General features: G+C 47.6%; 1 protein-coding gene across 5 annotated transcripts in view; it reads right to left on the bottom strand.

The window, feature by feature from the left end:
* DAB1 (DAB adaptor protein 1) overlaps positions 1-9,838 on the bottom strand; it is a 1,085,079-nt gene extending 1,075,241 nt beyond the window's left edge. For 2 of the 5 annotated variants that reach the window (XM_070245360.1, XM_070245504.1), the window contains exon 1: positions 9,554-9,802. The gene's annotated coding sequence lies outside the window, so the exon portion shown is untranslated. 5 annotated transcript variants of the gene reach the window in all.
* Between the last annotated feature and the right edge of the window lie 6,922 nt (positions 9,839-16,760).

Genomic DNA, 16,760 nt, shown 5'->3' with positions numbered 1-16,760 from the left:
CACAGGCAAACAGTCATGCATCCCTCAATAGCCCTTGAGATTATCAAGTACATAGCCAACACAAGAATTGATGTTAATAATGATATTTCTGAGTCGTACGCTATTTTAAAAATCAGAGAAGTATGTAACTCACTTATAAATATTTCCAGAACATTTGTCATCATGAAACTTTACTTATTTGAAACATCTCAGTCTATATGATGCCACATACATAAATTATTTCATATAATTCAATGTTAAGTGAAGTACATCTGGATATCACACACGTACTCAGTGTTACAACCATTTATTCTGAACCTACACTCTTTCAGACATTGCCCTAGACGTGATGTCCCAGAGATGAGTCAGACACCTCACTGCTGTCTAGAAACTCATGGTCTCATTTGGAAACAGGCAGATAAAAAGATCATTATAACACTAGACCAAACCTCTAGGGAAAGAAAAGCATATGCAATGTGGACGACAGAAAAAAGACTGCTATACATAATATCAAAGGAATCCATACAAAACAATAAGAAAAAGACAAACCATCCAAAAGGAAAAGGGGAAAAGATGATGAATTAGCTGACCACCAAGAAGCAAATCCAAATGCCCTGGAAACGTGAACTGATGTCTCCTCGGTAGACATCAAGAAAAGACAAAGTAAAAAGCAATGAGGTATTGGTCAGGTACCTATCCGTTACTGCTTACCATCAGGTTAGCAAAAGTTAAAGAGAAAGTAGTATGTGCTGCTTACAAAGACATAAGAAAAAGGTTGTTCCACACATGCCAGTGGAGATGTGAATCATGACATTCTCTTTGGAACGATATATTGCACCATCTACTACAACTTTAAAGAGCCCATATCCTTTGACTCAGAAATCGTAGTTTTGGGAATCTACTCACAAGAGTTAAAACATCCACAGATAATGATATATGTAGAACGTTGCTTATTTCAGCATTGTTTATAAGAATTAGTGGAACAGAGGAAAAATGCCCATCTGGAGGAAATGGTTGAAAGAATCTGTGGTATATTCATATTCACTGAAACTTACAGAGCCATTGAAAAGTGTGCCACATCTATATACCAACTGGCTGAGGGGGGGCTGGTGGCGGGGAGAGGAGATAGTTTCCCATAGCGTTTTAGGTGAGAAATGCAATATGCCAAGGAAGGTTTATATGATCTCATTTTTAAAATCACTGACAAAAATCCCTATGTATGTATATATATATATATGTGTGTGTGTGTGTGTGTGTGTGTGTGTGTGAACACATACTTGTAAATGTTATAGGAGCTAGAGGAAGATACAGAAGGCACCTAGGTTTCTAGATTATGCGGGGCAAGGGAAAGTAAATAAACAAAAAACAATATCAAAAAATAAATGTTCAGGATAAAAAGCTAACAGCTTGCATAGTGAGGCAGAGAATGTAAAACTGTATCCGTCTACATATGCTAGTATATATGCCTAAGGAGACAAATGAAAGGATGGTCACCAAATGATAGATAACACAGAGAACTGGAATTCCAAATGACTTTTACTAACTCCTTATATTTTTCTATGCTTTTGCATTTTTTTACAATTAACTTGTATTATTTAAATGATTTGAAAAATTAGTAAAGTGATAAAAAGCCAGCCCTGTCAGTGCTCATCAGTGCTGAGTAGAGTTGACTAAGAAACCTCCCGCAGCGCTTGGCCCTGACCGCAGGTGCAGAGACCAATGGGCTGGGAGGAGACTGACAGGGGTGGGGGGCAGTCCAGGCAGGAGGACCTGCATAAGCACAAGTGTGGAGAGAAATAGATGTGGACTCACCCTCAGGCAGTCCGCCTCCCTGGGACAGAAGACAAAAGAAGCAAGTGTCTGGGGTTCCCCCACCTTGGTAAAACCAAACAGATAAGAAGTCAAAATGGCCACCACAAAACACGTGCAAAAATGTGATTGTTAGAGTCAACAGGAATGGATGAAAACAGCTTGGTTTCTTCACCTTCTACAAACTAACAAATATTTTGAGTTCCCAGGACTCCATCCATGGTGACACCATGTGTTTCACTCATATGTAAATTTCAGTTTGGTAACATTTTCATTTTGAACCCTCCTTCCTGTCAGTTTCCAACTTGACTGTAAATATTTGCTTGGAGAAAAAATGTCACTAAAGATCTAAGCTCAAGCTTCCAAAAAAAATGGTCATTTGAAACAAGAAGTTGTATTCTGCATGTTAATTAAACAAGAAGTCTCAAGACCTATAGCTCAGAGCTCATTCTAGGAAAAAAATGTTTTTATTTATTAAAAGCCTATGAATACAAACGAATCCTGTATTTGGTATTCATTCTTGTTTAATTCTCCGCCTTTGAGCTAGGAACTTCATGTGCTTTGCCACATAAATTGAAAGGTTGTCTAACATCATTGGGTCTCCTGCCCTCCACAACATGACTGTTTTATGTCACAAGTGACAACTATTAATGATATAGGATTCTTGCACTATCACTAACAGAGAGAGAGCCTAAACGTCACTGAGTATTGGTCACTTCCTTGCCCAAACCAACCAGTGTCACTAGCAGCCCAAGGTAGTTGATTTCAACCTGTGAAAGCCTCCCTTCTCTCCTTCACAAGCTGCCCTCACTCTCGAAGTAGGAGTTAAAGTCACAAGGGCCCCAACGTTTCTATTCCCATCACTGTATCAGGAAGCACAGTAGGTAATATTATTATTCCATTTCCAGGAGGTTGAAAGAGACACACAGAAACATCAGGTGACCCTTCGCATGCCTAACAGTGGAAGAGGAGAAAAACCTCAGGGTCCTGAAACGCAAAGCCTATGTCTTTTTAAACAATGACCCTTCTGAGCATTGGGTTAACTATGAGAAAATAAACCAAGAAAAATTTCATCATTTCGTGCTTTGCTGGATTCCAGGAGCATCAACAAGGATCAGTGAAAAAAGAGTCTGAAGAGAGAAAATGAGAACAGATGTTGAGATCAGACACACTGGGTCCCAGCCCCGTCCTGCATTTACTGGCCACGTGACTCTCAACATTCATTTAACCTCACTGAGCCTCAGTTTCCTTCTATGGAAATATGGGGTTATTTGGAGAATTAATAGGATAACATGAAAAGTGCCATAAGCACAAGATGGGTACTCAGTAAAGACAATTGCTACGAAGGCATCAACAGTGACAATGATGATAATGGTGATGGTGGTGGTGGAGATGATGATGATGATGATGATAACAGTTGTACTGCTAAGTAACTCTAGCATCTTAAACAGGTCCCAGAATCTTATACACTTGAGTAGCAAAGAGCATAGACTACCTACGCTCAAATCCCAGCTTTACTATCGAGCCGCACCTCATATTCATTATCTGTAGAGTGTGAAGATGAAACAAGTCAGTACATCTAAAGTAGTTAGAGAAGCACCTTGCCCATAGTGAACTTTTCCCGCTCCTAAATAAAGCAGTTGGACAAAGGGATCTACAAGTTCAAGTTCTCTTAAGTCACCTGGTCAGGATTTCCAATCCAGAAGAAACACTGTATGGTCAAGGAGTACAGTTTCTAGAGTCAGAAGGACTTCAGATCAGATCCAGGTTCTGAAATGCACTCACTGGGTAAGCTAGGACAAGTTACTCAAGATCTCAGTTCCGTGGTTTCCTTCTCTATTCATTAAAAACTCAGCAAATATTTTATTGATATTTATTGTGCCAGTCACTACTCTAGGTGAAGATCATAATGCTATTCCTAGGATTGTTAGAATGATTAAATAAGGGAATACAGGTAGTAAGCCCAACCCGGCGTCTAACATTCTTCAAGTACTCAAAAACAGGAGCTGTAAAAGGGTTAATCTCCATAATATATAAAGAACTCACACAGCTCAACAACAAAAAATCAAACAACCCGATCAAAAAATGGGCAGGGGACATGACCAGACATTTCTCCAAAGAAGATATAAGGATGGCCAATAGACACATGAAAAGATGCTCATCATCACTAATCATCAGGGAAATGCAAATCAAAACTACACAAAGATATCACCTTACACCTGTTAGAATGGCAAAAATATCCAAAACCAAGAGTGACAAATGTTGGAGAGGCAGTGGAGAAAAAGGAACCCTCATACACTGCTGGTGGGGCAGTGGTACAGCCACTATGGAGATTTCTCAAAAAGTTAAAAATAGAAATACCTTATGACCCAGCCACCCCACTACTGGGTATCTATCCTAAGAACCTGAAATCAGCAATTCCAAAAGTCCCATGCACCCCTATGTTCATCGCAGCATTATTTACAATAGCCAAGACGTGGAACCAACCTAAGTGCCCAGCAACTGATGATTGGATAAAGAAGATATGGTATATATATACATACAATGGAATACTACTCATCCATAAAAAAGGACAAAATTGTCCCATTCACAACAACATGGATGGACCTTGAGGGTATTATGTTAAGTGAAATAAGCCAGACAGAGAGAGATGAACTCTGTATGACTCCACTCATAGGTGGTAGTTAACATATAGACAAAGAGAACTGATCAGTGGTTACCAGGGGAAAGGGGGGGTTGTGGGGAGGGCACAAAGGGTGAAGTGGTGTACCTACAACATGACTAACAGTAATGTACAACTGAAATCTCACAAGGTTGTAAACTATCATAATCTTAACAAAAAAATAAAAAACAGGAGCTGTAATCGCACTGTCCCGTCCAGAAGGCAGATGCCATCAAAGCCAAGTTCTGGAGGCCCGCAGCATCCACCACCTCACTGACAAAGTATTCCAACACTAAAGTTTCAAACCCCCATCAGGTTTTGCAGCATACCTACAGAACCACAAGCTATGTCCACACTTGCTCAACAAGGTCGCAAATAAAGAACTCTGTCCATGGTTCTGTTCAAAGGACTTCAGACATGCAGATGAGCAGGATTAGGAGACAGAGGAAGCTCTTCATGCCATAGTCCAAGAAAATGTGGACCCTGCCAGAGCTCAAGTCCCCAGACTTGAGTGCCAGCAAAGCCTACCCCTCTTCAAGAAGCAGACCTACCAGCCAGCCCATTAAGTCATTTCCCATTTCCCATTAAGTCACTGTACTAAAGCGGAGGCAGCAGGTTCTCTGCCCCTTCTGGGACCAAATCTCACATCTAAGAATGAGGAATGAGCCTTGGCCCCAAGACCTGGGATCAACACCTTCCATTTCTCCCCAGCTCTAGGGGCTTGGCCAAATCGCATTAACTTATCATGAGTGCCTCCATTTCTCATCTGTAAAAGGACAACGATGCCTAGCTGGAAGGGCATCTGTGGGCTACGGGCTCCGTAAACCCTTAAGCTCTGAGCAAATACTGGGTATACAGAGCTGAGTTAGACGCCTTCCCTCTAGGTACCCACAGACCCACCTACAGAGTCAAGTGGAAGGAGCAGAGGCAATGAAATGAAGATCTGGGTTTGAATCCAGACCCCACTACTCCTTGCCTTTCTGAACTGGCCAATTTATATAATCTCTTGGAGCCTAACTTTCTTTATCTGTAAAATAAGGATTATAATACCAATCATTAGGGCTACTGTGAAGATTAGTGAAGCAATTTACTTAACGTAATTTAAAAAATAAACCCAACCAGTATGTGTTCATTTAGTCCATATTTTGGGGGCACTTATGACATGTACAACACTGCATTAGGCATTACTGGGAAATGCACAGACACATGGTACGTGATCCCTACATATGATCTAGCTAGGAAAATACAACAAAACAGAAGTCAAGAAGAAACACAAGTGTTTAACAACATATGCCGTTAAAATAGGGGGTATTCAGGTGGAGTGGAGCAAGGGATCGCCACTTTTTACACATTTCTTGAATCTTTAAAAAACTTGTATTATTTTTGTAATCAAAAGAAAGAAAAAAACAGAAAATAAAAATGAGAGTAAGAGAGCATAAGAGATAAGTGAAAAAGATGTCACAGATGTTAATCGTCCTTTAGAAGCTCTTAAAACGAATGTCTTCATTGAACATCAATCATACTCCTTTGTGCCCAGCACAGTGCTGTCCCCTGGGATTGAAGAGGTGAGCGAGTCATCCTACTTGCAAGTAACTTACAGTCTATTTGGAGAAACGCACACACGGAGAATTATAACATAGCCCTTCCAGAGAAGGGCGCTCAGAGTGCTAAGGGAACACAGCGCGCAGAGGGAAAGAGACTGCAGAGTGGAGGGCACTTTTGAGATGGATCCAAAGAACGAGGAGAGTTCAGCAGGCAAGGAGTAGGGAGGTATTTTCCAGACGTGGAAAGAAGGTCTCATCCACAAAGGTATGAAAGGCACGTGCGATGTGAGCGTAGTGTGCATGTGTATATGTGTGTGTTTGTGCATGTGTGTGTACGTGTGTGTGTGTGTGAAGCACATTAAAAGGGAGCAAGAAGGCCATGTTACGAAAGGCCTGAAAGTCTATGGTCAGAGATTTGAATAATATGCTTTAGGGAATAGGGAAATTTTTATGTTTTCTGATGCGTGGAGTAACATGGTCAAAGCTATGTTTTACAAAGATCACGTCAAACTGTGGGGATGGCCCATCCTGGAGGCCAGGAGATCAGCCGGGAGACTCAGAGGACAGTCTGGGATGGGGACAAGGAGGCTGGGGAGGAGAAAATGAATGGGAATCCTTCTCCTATCACTCTCAGTTCTGGATGGCAGGTAAGAGTGTTTACTATATTATCCTTCATTTTTCTTTTTTCACCCAAGGTTAAATGAATTAAAAACACACTTTTTAAAAGTCATTCATTTAGAGGAAGACAGATGTAAAAACAAAGGAATACCCCCTCTAAAGTTGTTCTATTCACAAGGAGGCCCGAGCCTGACCCAAGCAGGAGGGCAGTCTCGAGGCTCTGCAAGTGCATCTGCTAAGCAGACAGCTCCCCGTGAGCCCCACCCACACCGACAACTGGAGTCGCCAACCAAGGAAGAAACAGAACGGCTGTCTGTAGTGCAATGTTTATTTCCTAAGTAATTATCTGATTCTGTCAGAGCAGAGTTCCAAGCAAGTCTGTGTGCAAGGAGTCTTCTGCAGCTTGGAGTTCCCTTCACATTTTTTAAGCCATATGATGGAACAAGACGGCTTCATGTGGCCCTTCTCTCCCCCTCCCTGTAACTTTCGTGCCTCCTCTCTGTTTTGCCTCCCCCTGCCTGTGTCTCCTCCGCCTCTTTCCTCCGCAGCCCCCTCCCCCACATTCTCCTTCTCTCCTACCTCCTTCCCACTGTCTGGCTGTATTTAAAGTCTGAGCTGTCTCTGTCTCTCTTACCACTGCCCCCCTCCCCCACCTCTTCCTCTTTCCCTCTTTCCTCTCTCCCTTCCTTCTCCCCCAATATCCTTTCCCACTATATAAAAAAGCTTCACTTTTAGAAAAGGAGCAAGGCCTTTGCCAGTACAAGAGTCTGACCAACAAGTATGGTCACAGTCAGGTGACTGGCTGAGTCCAGCTTCAAGGAAAAAGGATCTTGGAAGAGAGAGGGTTGAATGGTGGCCCTTCATTTTGAGAACGGGGGGTGGAGCCTGTGGCTCCCAGTTGTCCCTGGACACCAGTATCACTAGGCAGTCTTCCAGCTGGGCAATTCCGATTTGCTAATAAGCCCCAGCCAGCCAGTTCCTATCCCCCTCCACCGGGAGTGGGGGGCACTGCCACCATCACGTTGTACTGCTCAGCTACTCCTCCAGCTCAGCTCAGCTCAGAAAGAAGGAAAAGCCATAAAATTCAGAACCAGCTAATGTCAGCACCACAGGGGAGCTCAGAGACCACCTGGTCCAACCTGCTCTGGTCACTGGCGGAGAGACTGGGGCCCCAGGTCACTAAATGCCAAGGGGACCCATTATTAGAAAACCCAGCCCTAGGACCTGTTGCAAAAATCCCTGTGCTCTGAGAATGCCTCTAGGTTTCTGCCTTCTGTACAGAAATCTACTACGTAGGGTCCACTGTATGAACAGATAGGAAAAGCTTAAACTAGAGACAGAAAGGGGTTAAAATGCACAGGTGCATGTTAGAAATCCACGGCTGCTCCCGACCAGGGGATGTGAGCAGGGAAGTCTGCCAAAGATGGGGCTGCAGTGGTGGAGGGCTCCAAGCTCTGAAGACCTTCTTAATATGGCTGTATTGTAATACCGCAGTGCCAAACCCCACCAGTCATTCCAAAAAAGCAAAAGGAAGCCCGATCAGCAGCAGAAGTTCCCAGCCCTGGACACAGATTGTCCCCCTTTTGCACCCATTTAATAAGTGCTTTATTTAACAGGAGCAGGGGGAATGTGCACCCTCGGAAGGGGCAGCACAGGAACCTCCCTCCGCAACCACGCGATGCCTCCCTCGGACATGAAGCCGAAATGCATTCATCCGAAAACTCAGGCTCCCACAGCAGAAGCAAAACCCCAGCGAGGCGCTTTACAGGCAGAGCCTCTCAGAGCCTGGGCTGGGCTGCCAAGCAAGGGACACACCTTCCCCAGCTATCGGGAACACACTGCTTGCAAAGTCCACCCAGGCTGTGCAGCCAAGGGTTCATTTCCTCGGCCAAAATTTGACACCTACCCACCCACACACACGCACACACACACCCCTCCACACACACCCCCCTACTGCAGCCCCACAACCTCCACCACCACCACACATTTGAATCTTTTTAATCTGAGATTCCCAGAAATCCCCTGATCAGCCATATCTTTTTGGAACAGTCCCTCCACCTGGGCTGGATTCCCACCTCATCACCAGAGAAAGCTCAGAGAGCCGGGCATAATTATTTTCCTACAAGGTTATACCTAATTGGCCACTAACCTAATTGATTAATCATCTCGTTTTTCAAGGCAGCATCAATGAGCCAGGCGTAGCGGGGAGAGAGAAAAAACATGCGTCCGGATGGCACGAGGGGTAAACCCACAGACTGGGGGAAAGACCCCAGCCAGCTCGCGGGGTCTGTGGACACAAGAGTGGACAGAAAAGAACAGAAGATCCGGAGTGCGCGGAGAAATGCGCAAGATCACAGAAGGACTGAGACCGGAGCCTCGACGCTGCCCAGCCAGCCTGAGTCCAGCCTCCTCCGACCAGGATGAAGTTGATTCCCCCGGGCCGGGAAGGGTTAAACGGCCGCGCGTCAACCCAGCCCAGACTGGCGTGGGGGGAGCAAAAGCCACTTTTCCCAGGCTCGGCGAGTCCGCGTGGGGGCCCGCGGGGGTCGCCCTCCCGCTCCGGCCACAACTTGCGCGGCTCTGCGCGGCCGCCCTCGCCTGCGTCTTCGCGCGCCACCCAAAACTTTGCGCACACTGCAGCCGCCGCCCGCCCGCCTTTCGCAGCGAGTCCCGCGCCGCCCAGCACCGCGGGCAGCTCCTCTGCAGCCGCCACTGCCCGGCATCGGGCTCCAGACTTTTACCCCGCTGCCTCCAATTCCCACCCAGGGGGCTCCCTCGCGGCTGCGGTGAGCAGGCAGTGCGGGCGCGGCGTTCCGCATGACCACCTCGCAGGGTCCGGGTATCGCCCGCGGGACCTATGGGCCCCCGCGGCCACCCTCGCCAGGCGCACCCACCCCGAGCTTCCCACGCCGGGGCGGGCAAGCGCAACACCTTCTCCTACCTTCCAGCCGCCGAGGACCGCACTCTCCGCTCAGCCCTCTCGACTCATCCTCTGGCTGCAGGGAGGGCGAGCGGGCTCTGCTTTTGTTCCCTGGGGCTGGCAGGTCCGTGTGGGGCCTGGGCGCGCGGGAGATGCCTAGGAGCTGGGTATCCCGGACAGGGGATGCTCACTCCCAGCAGCTCCGCCCGCAGCAGCGGCGGCAGTGGCGGCAGCGGCAGCAGCAGCAGCAGCAGCAGCGGCAGAGATAGTGCCGGCTCTCTGCAGGCCACATCTTTCATACCTTATACATCACTACCGCATTCCCCCGAATAGGGGAGCCCCATAGCATTTCGCCACCTAGCGCAGAATGCAGGCGCCCACAGCAGCGGTGGAGGGGACCTAGCCGGGACGCGAGCACCGCGAGAGGAGAAGGACCTCAGCACCCGCTCGCAGGCTCTCTCCCCGCTCCAATCATCGCGAGGCCTGCAACTTGTAGCAGCCATTCTGCAGTCCTGACCTAGGATTGTCTGTTCCCCAGGGAGGTCTGGACTTCAGGCCAAGCAACACAGTTTATTAGGGGGAGCCCTCTCCCAGTTACCACTCGGGTCTTGGCCAGCACATGCGTCCTCTTCGCTGGAGTCTCCGCACACGAGGCTTTGCAGCAGCAGACACACACCCTCTTGCATGTGCGTAAGCCCGCGAGACACATTTCTGCGCTCCCCACCAACCAGTGTGTGCGTCCAGGAGCAGGTAGGCAAGGGTTCCCGTCACGGTTGTGTGACCTTAAGCAAACTGCCAAATAATGGAGCCTCCGATTCTTCATCGGCACACTGGGAATCAGATGGTCTGTCTCACAGGATTGCTGTGAGAAGCCAGTGAGATAAGCACAGAGCTTGACACCGGTCATGCGATGGCAAATGATGGAGCTTTTCTTCTTCAGCCAGTGCAGGTCTGCCCTTCCTGGGACAGTAAGATATCAGCCACAATTCACTCACTCAGTAAGTATTTATTGTGTGCTTACTATGTGCCGATCTCTATTTTAGGGAGTGGGGTAGGACTTTCAAAAAGGTAGGCAAGTAATCCTTACTCTCTTGAAATTTGCTCTCTAGTATGAGGACATAGAAAATGAACAAGTAAATTAACAAGAAATATAGCAGACCACTGCTATGACAACAATTTAAACAGATGGTGACACATGATAGGAAATGACTGGGACAGGACATCAGGCTGGGTGGGTAGGAAAGGACTCTCTGAAGAGATGACAGTTAACCCGAGACCTGTATGCTAAGGAGCTAGGTATGAAAGATCTGGGGTCGGGGTCGGGGGAGAGCATTAAAGACAGACAGTATTAAAGGCAAAAACAGCAAGTGCAAAGGCCCCAAGGCAGGAGTGAGTGGCATGCATTCGAAGACCAGAAGGAAACCAATGGTGGCTGGCATATAACAAGAGCGGTGACTAGTGTACGAGATGAAGTGGGGAGGTCAGAGAGAGAGGCTGGTCTTATGGGAGGAAGTCAGAAAGGCCATTAGATTTTATTCTGAGTTTGGGCTTCAGAGGGATGTAATTGTTCTGGGACTGGAGATAGTCCGATTTGCATTTGTAAAAGCTCACTCCAGCTGCTATGCAGAGAATGGACTGGAGGGGGCCTGGGTGGAAGCTCCTGCAGGGCTAATAAAAGTCCTCTTCCATTGCCTGGCCTGCACAACCACAGTGTCCTCCCCTCTTGCACTAGGTCTGCTAGACGGAAAGGCCACTTGATGGGCACCCCTAGAGCTTGGATGTGAATTTCTCCTACCAGCCTCCGAGGACCCCTTTCCTCAACTTGAAAGTGTAAATAATAATATGTTTTCTCGTTAAATTATTGTGAGGATTAAACAAGATGACAAAGGCACCTGAGGCTAAATAATCATTAATTTCCTCTTCGCCATAACCCTCATGTCGAGGTCTTCCAGACTGCCCCTCCAGGAGCCCCCGGAGGGTTCCTCCCACCCATCTGTCCCCGTCCAGGGGAAGGGAGGGCGGTCATCCCTCTCCTGGGACTGTCCTGTCCAGAGCCGGGCAGAGGTACCCGGTGGGCCCCGGAGGAGCTCCTCTCGGCACCTGCGGAAGGGCTTGCTTTGGGAACGCCCGCCCCTGCAGCCGTCTGTCATCTTCTCAAGCAGGAAAACGGTTCACACCTTGTTTAGGTCCTTTTGATTCTTTTCCTATCTGACATCCTCATCTAGTTTGAAGCATGCAGGACTTCATCATATGAAGCACTTGAGGTATAAAAATAGACGGGAAAAAAGAGCTGGGGGTTGGGGGAGAGCCAGAGCCGGCAGCAAAGGAGAACAGACAGTCCTGTCTCTCTTAGCAACAGGAGGAAAGGTTCCCAGCGAGACTCATGATGACTCCCCCACATCTGTGCGGTGGGGCCGACTCCAGAGGCCGTCAGAGTCCTCTCCCCGACTGACACCACGGAGACCCAATGAGGTGGGACAGGCGTGTTTGGATATTGTGCCCCTTTGACGGATGAGGGAGCCGAGCCCCAGCCAGGGGAAGCAGCAGAGCTGACACTCAGATCCAGGGCCTCTTGACTTTCTCTCTCTCTGTGCCTGAATGTTTCAAGTGGCCCCACCCGAAGGTGTTACCTAACTTCTGGGACTCTGAAGCATTTATCCAACTGAGACCCAAAAGCGTGGGTCTCAAAGACCGTCAGCTCCCTCCCTTGTACCCAGCTCAGGGTACCGTCCTCCTCCCTATCTTTCTCCAAGCCAACTTGACTTAGAAACTAGGATACTCATGTCCAAATCGTGATCTTAAATGCTAAGTGGCCCTAGAAATTGACTTAACATCTCACTGTTGCTGGGTTGGAGATCGAGAAAAGGCCGCACGCTAATGGGTGCATCTTTGGGCTGTTGCATGGTTATCAGAGAGAGTGTGAGACCTGACATTGAATCTCTGCTCTGTCATGTATTGTGTGTTTGTGAGCAAGTTATGAATTCTCTCTAAGTTTTCATTGCCTCATCTATAAAATAGGATCAGTATCTGCCCCCAGGAGTTGTCGGGAGGACTACAGCAGATGCTACAAGGATGCACTCAGTGTGTAGAGCACACCTTGAATTGTGGGAACATTTTCTTCTCCTCCCCTCCCATCCCCACCTCCATCAGTTTGCTGGTTAGCAACTGACTCTCCAGGGGAAAAACAGCCCTGATTTGTGGCGTGTGCCAGTTTCCTTGGTGTAAATCTTCTCACCATGGCTGATTTCAAGTTACCAACACGACGTCACTGAGTGTGGAGTTGGGCCCGAGTGATTTGCCCGAAGTCAGACAACCAGTGAGTAAAAGAGCCAGGGCGCATGCTTGGGCTGCTGGCTCCAAATCCAGGGAACTCTCCACCTCTGTGCCGTTCATTGCCCGGGAGATCACTGCACGAGCCCCACCGTGTCATTCTCTTTCAGGCCAAGACCCAGGCCTGAGCCTCCGTTTTTCAATCTGACAGGCAGCAGTAGTAATCCCAGCCCTGCCGTCTTCACAGATGCCCTGAGAATCAAACGAGATAATGCAGATGAAAGTGCTTTGCAAAGCACAGTGCTCCCTACAGAGATAAAAGTATGAACGCTACAATTAGTGGCTAAAAAAAATCCCAGGCCCTGGGGGGATGTGTAGACCACAGGGGAGGCAGGACCACCCTGCACACACTCACTTCAGATCTGCATGCACAGGGAAACAACAAGAGATACGTCAGTCCCCTTTACACACTTCTTGGTACGAAGACAACTGGAGTATGAAGGAGGAAGTGATGCAGTTGTAATTACAGGCATAGGCAGAATTCTTCTTCGGAAGCCTTGTTGCTTTCCCTTCTTGCTGTCTGCAGAAAGATGGTCATTCCTCACTCCAGTGCTGCCCTCTACCCCACTCGCTTCTGTCTGGGAGGTCAGCGTCACCAGCTTAAGGCAAAGGGAATTTATCAGCTGGTGTCACTTGGCAGCCCAGGGTAAAGCCAGCCTAGAGTCTTCATTGATTCCAATGATGTCATCGTGTCTGTGATCTCTCCCCTCTCTCTCCTTCTCTCTCTCCTCTGCTTTCCTCTGTTTCTTGCCCTCCCTGCATTCCCTCCACTGCAGAAAGCTTCTCTTCTGTAGGGGGTGGGTAGGACATGGCCACTGACACCTCCAGGCTTGTATCATTTCAAGAAAGAGAAATTTTCTCGTCCAGTTTCAAACATATGAACCCCAACCCCAACCCAAAATCTGCTTGTCCTGTATCGGGCCACATTTCCAATCTCTCCTCTGGCCAAGAGTAAAAGGATACTTTGCTTGGCCAAGCCTGCCGTAGACCCAGTCCTGTTAGGGAGTTAGTGAGAGGCAGCCCCCGAAGCAAGAAGACCCTCTTACCAGATGAAGGAAAGGAGTACCAGGGAGACAAAATTGACAGGCAGCCACTGTGCTGACAGAGTCTTCCCTGATTTTGAAGCCTTTGCCCTTCCTATGATCCACCCTGATTCCAAGTATGGAGCACAGCAGGGTTAGAAACCTGAGATGGCAAGCACACTACATCTGGGATGACAAAGTATAAGCCTTATAAGTCAAGACAGTGTCTGACTTACTCCTCAGTACCTGGCACATTTTAGGCACTCAGTTAATGTTTACTGACAATACTCAGTTATTGGTAGGAGATGGAAGGATTCTGAGTCCCTATCAGGAATCAATAGAAAAGAAGATTGTGATTGCTTACTGCAGGAGGCCTTGGATGGAGCTGGCTGGTGGCTGTGTTTGCCACATATTTGCTGACCCTGCCTTGTAACCAAGGCCCAGTAAAGAAGGATAATCACTTTCTGGAGACTCTTCTGGTAGTGTTGCTGCTTAAAACCAAGTGTTATTCCTTAGAATACTGCATTTCCAACTATGCTAGAGAATAGTGTCCAATTCACACTGGCCTAGTGGTATGGCCCCCCACTTGTAGGCTGCTGTGCGGAATCCGATGCAGAGTCTGCCTTGGGCCATCCACGCTTTCTTATGCTTGTCTTCTTCATGATGGATGATGAGCACTGGCAGGCAAATGCTCCGCAAAACGAAGGGCTGAGGGGAGTGGGAAAGGGGGGGTTGCCAACTGGGAGTCAGAAGACAAGCGTGGTTCTAGCTCAGTCTTGGCTGGCAACTTGCTCAGTGATCTTGGAAACTATATCGGGGCCTCCGTTTTGCACTGAACTAATGTTCCTCAAATGCCTATTCCACTCTCACTTAATTTTCACAATAAGCCTGTGAGGTAGGAATTATCATGTCTATTTTGCAAATAGGGAGACCTATTTCCCTATTTATAGGGAAAGCCTGAGACCCAAGGAGGTTAAACTAACATATCCAGGCTCCCCTGTTCCAGGGTAACGGAGCCAGGCTTTGATTCTGGAACTTCTCGGCTCCAGTGACCATGCTCTACACTGCATCATTGCTGTTTCTCCGGGGCCTTTGGCCCCGGAGTTCAACCATGGGGTCTGGGAGATGAGGGTGTTCCTTCTAGCTTGGCCCTTCTCTGAGAAGGTATATTTTTCTCCCTCTTTGGGGAAATGTAAGACAACACTCTTCACCATCATTGGCATTGTTGCCAAAGACTCTACAGGTGCACGGTTGCCATGGTGATTAAAGTGATTGCAACAAGGATGAACTCAGCATGAAAGGCTCTGCGGAAGCTCCATGGAGTTCTGAAGACAGTATGGGCCTGCCCTTGCAACGACAAGCCTCTGGTTTCCAGTCTTGTGTGTCATCTGCCCACTCTCCAAGGGCCAGCAGGTAGAGAGAGAGTGCAGTGCTCTTAAAGGTGGCTGGTAGGCTTAAGCAGAGGGAACAAGATGAGGAGGAGCTTTAGAGACTTCACAGATGTTGAATTGTGAAGATTTATTCAGAAATGTGCTCAGATCGTAATCAGAGGCATCGATTGCCAAGCCACAGTTTATGACACACCTACTATGTGCATTAGCTCATTGAACCCTCCCCCTTGCTTCCACAGTACATAATTTTAGCACCATATTCATATTGTCTGTTGGCCTAACTGTTGTTCTCCACTAGCCTGTGAGCCCCTTGAGGCCATGGGCTTTGTGTTGTCCATCTCTGCATCCCCAGAGTCTAGTGGACAGGCTGACACTAACATGGGCCTGAGAAACATTTGATGAATGAATGAACAGCTGTGTAAGCGCACCAACAAGAACCCATCCAGGCTTTGTGACTCTGAGTCCACGAATTGATCTCCCCCACTCTTCTGAACTCCTATAAAAAATATCACTGGCAGTTAATTTGACACTCATGTGTTGACTCGCGCCATCTCTTGAGTTGTTGCATTGAAGTATAATTTGAAAACTTTATTGTTGTTAAACATTTCACATGGAGATTTATGTCTTGTTTTCACAACCAGACTGTGAGCTCATTCATTCATGCAATAAGTATTCATTGAATTACACATGGGGCATTATTACCTGTGTGGTCTCGTTTAATTCTCCCTCCTTCTCCGGGAAGGGGCTCATTCAGACCCCAATGTGTGTCACGGGCACCGTGCTCAGGGTAGGATGGCACTGGTGCTAGAAGAGCTCAAATTCAAACGCCTTTGAGGGGCCATGCTCATCAGCAGGATGGATGAAGTGGCTGGCCGTTAAGAGCGAGGGCTGTGTTTGGACAGGACGCCTGCACAGGGCTGTGCAGCTTGTGCACCATGCAAAGGTGCCCGGATGGGAGGACGAGAATGAACTAGATCCAGCCCATTCTCTGCTCACCAACCATGTACCGGGCGTAGTGCTAGGTCTGCCTGCAGGCAGAAACACCTTTTCCTTCACTGGAAGGCACTTTGGCTTGCCAAACCTGCACCTAAGGCTGCAACTAGCCAGAGGGGCTACTTTTTTCTAACTTGCACAGGACACTGCGTGTGCTAAGGGAGGGCCTTTTACTTGTGGTGTGTGCTGGGGACAGGCAGGAAAAACACTTTAGGGTGCACACTTCCCCCTCAAGACATTAAAAATCAATTAAACAAGATTTCTATACAAAGGAAATACTTCTGTAGAATGTATCCCTCTTTGGAGCAATCCCTGGTTTCTAGTTGATTCTTTAAACAACCCTACAAAATAGACGTTAGCCATCTAATCTTACAGTCAGGACAGGCAAACCCCAGAGAGCTGAAGTTACGTCTATGGTGTAAGGCTCAAGCAGGTCAAGCAAGTGCTAGATCCAGGATGGGACTCAGCTTCAATAAAGTCATAGGTCCTGGG

Source organism: Equus caballus, chromosome 2 (assembly GCF_041296265.1).
Source record: "Equus caballus isolate H_3958 breed thoroughbred chromosome 2, TB-T2T, whole genome shotgun sequence".
In the NCBI taxonomy this organism is placed as follows: domain Eukaryota; kingdom Metazoa; phylum Chordata; class Mammalia; order Perissodactyla; family Equidae; genus Equus; species Equus caballus.
Note: the sequence above shows the minus strand (reverse complement) of the source record. Positions and strands in the feature narration are given on the sequence as shown.